Source organism: Tamandua tetradactyla, chromosome 7 (assembly GCF_023851605.1).
Source record: "Tamandua tetradactyla isolate mTamTet1 chromosome 7, mTamTet1.pri, whole genome shotgun sequence".
Lineage (NCBI taxonomy): Eukaryota > Metazoa > Chordata > Mammalia > Pilosa > Myrmecophagidae > Tamandua > Tamandua tetradactyla.
Genome location: NC_135333.1, coordinates 39,544,705 through 39,550,885, shown reverse-complemented (window position 1 = coordinate 39,550,885; position 6,181 = coordinate 39,544,705). Strand labels below are relative to the sequence as shown.

The 6,181-nt window shown below is 46.2% G+C and overlaps 1 pseudogene; it reads right to left on the bottom strand.

The window, feature by feature from the left end:
* Positions 1–630: 630 nt before the first annotated feature.
* Positions 631–1,848, bottom strand: LOC143689604 (histone-binding protein RBBP4 pseudogene; annotated as a pseudogene).
* Between the last annotated feature and the right edge of the window lie 4,333 nt (positions 1,849–6,181).

The window sequence follows — 6,181 nt, the reverse complement described above, 5'->3', positions numbered from 1 at the left end:
CAAATTCTTATCCAGGATTAATTTAATTTTAAAAACAAATATCAGCTATTTGAGTCATTCTTCTCAACTTAACTAGGCAGTCTATCTGTGGTATAATTGCCACCTAAAAACATACATTTTACAATGTAGTGGTCCCAATTTTAAAAGCAACCATTTAACAGAAAGGAAAGAAGTAATATGAAACAGCTCGAGAAATACACTAACAAGCAAAAATATACGGAGAAAGATAAAAATAAAGTTTCAGGTAACTGAAGAAACTGAAGACTGGTCTGCATAGGAAAGCGTGCATCCTGGAAAGTCAGGTGTGACGATTTTAGAGTAGAAATCTATATGACTTGAATCTCTCCCCTGTTTTCTGGATAAACACATCTTGCAGTCTTACACTTCATGGCTCAGATGCCTACTCATTGTGGCTCTATTCCTTATCCACTTTAACTTTGAGTCTGAAAAGCTTGGGAATATAGCATAAGAAGAAAAATGACCACGCACATATATTCCCCTTTTGTGTCTACTTTTTTTAGACATAAAAAAGTAGATCTGGTCTTGATTCTAGAAAATTCCTGAAGAAAATTTAAATATAAGGTTGGGAGAAATAAAAGGGAAGTTTAAAAATCACACATATGGACATGTCTAGGAGCTTTGTCCTAGATCCACACTTCCTTCAGGGTAAATGTTCTCTGCCATCTGCCACCCTTGCATGATATTGTCTTCTTATACTATCAAATCACCCAAAGTTCACTGGGATTCCAGGAGAAGTCAGATATCTTGGCAGTGATCACCACAAATAAACAACGGCTCTGGTGGCCCATCTTCTGAAGATTGTTGCTCTCCAATTTTCCTTAAATCCCAGACACTCAGTTGATGATCAGTACCACTGAAAGCCAAAATAGTTTCATTGTGAGGTGACCACTTGAACCTGGAATAGATAATTCCAGGTCAAAGGAATGCACTTGAGTTTCAAATTTCTCAGATCCCACAAGGCAACAGTCTTGTCGGTCGATCCTGTGGCAAGAATCCTTTCACTATAAAGATTGAAAGAGAGGCGGTTCACTCCAGCACTGTGAGTGTCAACTGAATAGCTTCATTTGAAAGTATTGTTTGAATGAGTACCCCAGGTCATAAATTTCTGATCATCAGCAGCTGACTCATGGAGTAGATGGCAGGAAACATCTAATACAGCTGTGTGCCCTGTAAAGATGGTCTTCACGTCCACAATTTCTCCTACCTTTGGAATGGCGCTGATGTCCCATAAGCAGATTGTATGGTCATTTGAAGCACTAAGTAAGCGCCCACTGGGATTTGGGTTCCAAGAAAGCCCATAGTCTTCCTTCTGACATCCATGGAGACGCAAGTCTGGGTTTCACTCTCCAGAAGGGTCTGATTTAGAAGGGTATTTAATGTCATCAAAAACAAAACCATCACTTATGAAGTCTTAGTTGCGGTGAAGCAAGTGTTCTGGGCCCTGGCCACTTCTCCTTCATGGTTGATCTTGGTTTCTGTTTCAACTTTTCTACTCATTGAGCCAAAACCTCCAAATCCTCCTTTCTCATTGTCGTAGTGTGATGCATCAAACTGAGCATTGTCATTAGGAAGCTGCACACTGGTTATTATAAGATGCTTCTGTTTATTTGACTATTCATGTCCCTAGGACACGTCGATGGACGCTGAAATCTTTTCCTTCTGGTCTGGTTATATCTAGAAGCCACTGTGCGGTGAGGCTGGGCTGCTCCAGAGCATGGGTCATGACTAAATCATAAAGGAACGGGTATTCTTTTTCCATATTTTGTACTCCTCCTTGATCACATGTTCTTCCACCATGTCATCAAAGTCTGCTTCCTTGTCGGCCATGTTGGACAGGCAAGCGGGGGTGGGGGTGGGGTATGGGGGTGGTTCAAGGAGTTGAGCATTGCAGGAGGGGTGGGGAGGCTGGAGGCCTTTGCTCAGCCAGCTAAGCCTCTACTGTTTCCTCCCAACAACACCTTCACCTCACTTCCCCTACGCCTCGAGTGGCTGCCTTTGAGAGCTCACAGGGTTGTGTGAGGAGTTAGGGATCTGATTAAAGATATCAACCAGGAAATTACTAAGCTGCAGGGTAACAAAAGCATTTATCTGAGGGTCTTAGAATTGCAATTTGGGAAGCACAGATTCAGGGAGCAACCCAAACTGTGCCCTGTCTTGGCATTCCCAGGCAAGGGTTTTTAAAGGAAAAAAAGAAAATCAGACAAGTTGTTTGTGGTTGGTGATATTTGGGGTGCTGTGAATGTCCTTGAGGTTAATAGTTTACTGAGTTCTTTACCTTGTGGTTTGCTTCTGGTCTGGATAAGTCCTTAAGGTTTTGAGGTTTGTGATCTCTGGCTGAGACCTGCATAACAGGCACCTTCACAACGACCTCCCAGATCCATTGGAATTCTCTTCACCACAGCAACTCTATTTTATTTTCTTTCTTTTAAGGAGGAGAAGATACAGCCTAGAGGAGATGTGTGAAGAGAGGTTAGGGAGTGCCTGTTGGGGCTGTGGTGCAAGGAACAGAAGTGGGCACAGTGGTAAGTCATTAAATCCCACTTCAGGAACAGGAGACCCAATCCTCCAGTTGCTAAGAGTGTGTGGGCTAAACCCTAGCTCGACGGGATTTTCTCAGCTGAAGAGGGCCTCCTGGCCTGGGTTCCCACACCCTCCCACATGCCCCTATCTAATGTCCGGTTGACATTAGATGGACAGCTTAGAAGATTGTCCCATCTTCAGAACTCCTTGCAGGGTCTGTGGAGGCTCCCACTGAGACCCCAAGGCAGCACGACTTGTCTCTCAACCTATTCTGCCTTTTCCAGCCCCTGGAATGGGGATCTCTTGAGCCTGCTTCCTGGGAGTCTGAACTCTAACCTGCCATGGGAAACCTGTCATACATGGGAGTTTGTTCAGCCCACTGGGAAGTGGGACCCTTGTCCCCTGCCACAGGCTTTGGTGTGAGGATGAAATGAAACTGCCCAACCCAGAGCCAGGCACACAGTAGGAGCTCATGGCCAGTTTTGTCTTGAAGGGATCATGTCTGACTTGCCTGTCTCCTTCATCTCCAGCCTGGGGGCAGGGGGTTCTGGGGCACTGGTGCTGAGCTGAATGCCTGCTGGGCTGGGCTGGGGGTTTACCTTTGTGCCCTCCATCACACCTCCCAACAATTATTGCCCCCATTATAAGACGAGGAGACTGAGGCCAGGGAGGGCTGGTGAACTGCCCAAAGTCATGTGCCTGGAAGGATGTGCTCACAGACAGGGCAGCAGCTCAGGCAAGGAGCTGGGAGGACAGGACCCTGGGAGAGCCAGGGGAAGCGGGCCACACTGCCCTGCCCACCTGACCTGCTCTCCCCTGTTAGGGCAGGAAGGGCCTAGGGGACATCCAATTTGGCTCCTCTTTGACAGACTGGAGACTGAAGGCTCCAGAGCAGCAAGGACTTGCCCGGGTTCAATCTGGGATGGTCCCAGGTCTCCTGATGGTCCTATTTCTTCTATTTTATCCCTGCCCAACTTGAGCACCGCCTGCTGCCCTTGGGCACCCTATATCCCATTCCCACCCCTGGCCCACTTTCCGTCCCACTGCCCTGCAGTTCCTCCCTTCAAACCTTTCCTCCCACATCCTGTTCTCCATAGGGCCTCCTCCTTAGGCCAAAGATGTTCATTAGTGCATTGATGTTCCTTTCCTCCCTGGCTACAGGAGGGTGAGACTCCTGGCTCTGGGTCTGACTTGCTGTGCGATGTTGAACATCACTTCACCTCTCTGTTTCACTTGTTTCCACTAACACATGAAGATGCCACCAGTTGCCCTCCTGAGTTCAGGATTACACTTGTTTGCCTTCATGTAGCAACTAGCGCAAAGTAGGATGTGTCTCTCTAGTTCCCAACCTCATCAGGCATTCCTCCTTTCAAAATCTCCTCTGAAACCTTCACTCTCACTGAAGTGTCAGTGTCTAATAATAATTTTAAGGTTATCTGCTCCAGGGGAGTTTTAGCAGAATCTCTTTAAAAAAATGGTGGCATCCTAATGGTAGAATTTCTGACAACAGCAGCTGAGGATGAGACAGTATTTTTTGTGCTGGGGGAGAGAGTGATGGTGGAAAGGGAGGTGGAGGATGGGAGAAGGGGGGCAGTTAAGACTTTTCAGGTAGTCCCTCTACTTTTGTAGTAGGGGGAAAAAGCCCGATGGTGGAGGGGGTGTTGCACCCCAGACCTGGGATGGCTGCATCTAACTTTGCAGCTGAAACAGAGGCCAAGGAACAGGGATTTTGTGCAAAGGAGAAGCATGAGTCATCAGGAGGGGAAGTGGCTAACACACATGTTCACATGACTGTGCCCAGGATTTTAACTGATTTCAGGGGTTAATGGAAGAGCCTTTGTACTTACTCCTTGGAACATGTGCTCAGTAGGTCTGCTCACTGCCTCCAAATGGGGCTGTTTGTATCCCACCTGCCCCTAGAATTGATTCTTCTCTTCTTGGCAGCCAAGAAGAAACTAGGAGGGAATTCAGAAACTATCCTGTCCCTCACCCCATTATACAGATGGTAAACTGGGGCCTGGGGAGGGAAGGGAGGGGGCCTCGGGGGTTCTCAGATGACTAGGCACCTCCTCTAACAAGTGTCTGGGCCTCTGTCTCCTGTTTACAACAAAGGAAGAGGAGTTTGGTGGGAGTGTCCATTCTTAACACTTTGATACTTTGGATGAGATTAACCCCAAATACGCAGTTAATAAAAGGGATGAAAGACATCACTGTCTCAATTGTTTACAAGAACAGCAATTTCCAGGCAGGAGTGCGCCAAAGTGAAGCAAATGAACTACTAAAGCCATTGGATTATGGTCAGTTTTCCCTTTGGCTGAGCTTTGATTTATTGTTGTTCTAGTGTTAGCAAAATAAATCTCAGGGAAAGAAGCACTTGAGATGAGACCACAAGATTGTCACCATCTTAGGTTTGCTCCTTGTATTGGTTTGTTTCCTGTTGCTGCTGTAACAAATTACCATAGACTTAGTGCCTTCAACCAGACAAACGTATCATCCTACAGTTCTGTGGGTTAGAAGTCCTTGGTGGGGACTCTAGGAGATTCTGTTTGTCTTTTCCAGCTTCTAGAGGCTGCCTGTGATTCTATGGCTCTTGGTTCCTCTCTCCCTTCTCAGAGTCAGCAACATCGCATTCAGCTGACCCTTCTGTTGTCACATCTCCCTCTGACCAGACCTGGGAACTTCTGATTTTCAGGACTCATGATTAGATTGGGCACACCTAGATAATCCAGGATAATCTCATCTCAAAACCCAAATGCTTGATTGCATCTGCAAAGTCCCTTTTGCCAGATAAAATAACGTTTGCAGGTTCCAGGGATTAAGGCTTGAACATCTTGACTATTTTTCTGCCTGTCATACTCTTACTCAGTCTCTTTAAAAGTGCATTTTACTACTTTTGCAGAAAAGAACATTTTCATTGTCATGTAGGAAATATGACTAAAACAGAAAATTTTCAAGGGTTTTAAACATTTTTATTTTTAATTCTCTTTCATATTCTGATTATTATATACAGAAACATGCACAAATCATAAAGTTACTGCTCGATTAATATTTGTAAACTTACTGCAGGTGTGTAATATAGCACCCAGGCTAAGAAAGAACTGAATCCCTACTCAAGCCCTCTTCCAAGCTGAAATGCAATAAATATCTGCAGAATTATTTAAATAAAAGGGGAGAACTCAAGCAATGCTCATCTATTCATTCGACAAACATTTCCTGGCACCTGTCCTGGGAAATGGGATGAATGTGATGCGATGCTGGCCCCACAGCAGACTCGGAGGTGGGGGAAAGGGGTCATGAAACGATTAAGGACGCAAATGACATGGGTCAAGGCTAGCCAGAAGGTTTCCCTGGGACAGTGGGCTTCCACGTTGAGTACAATGAAGGGTCGGAGGGGGCGTGTAGCCTGATTTTGGGCTGGTCTCTAATGTCAGGCACTATGAGGAGAGATGGCTTCTAGGACAGCCGAGAAACTGAGGCCCACAGTCTTTCTCAACCTCCTGCAACCGTGGCCCTAGATCCCCAGCATTGAACAGAGGAGCCATGGGGCGCAGTTAGGACTTTGCCTCCCTTCCCCCCGTAGGAGGTTTCCTTTCCGGGGGATTCTGCGGGCGAAGTTTCCAGAAGAAACAGGCAGAGGCGA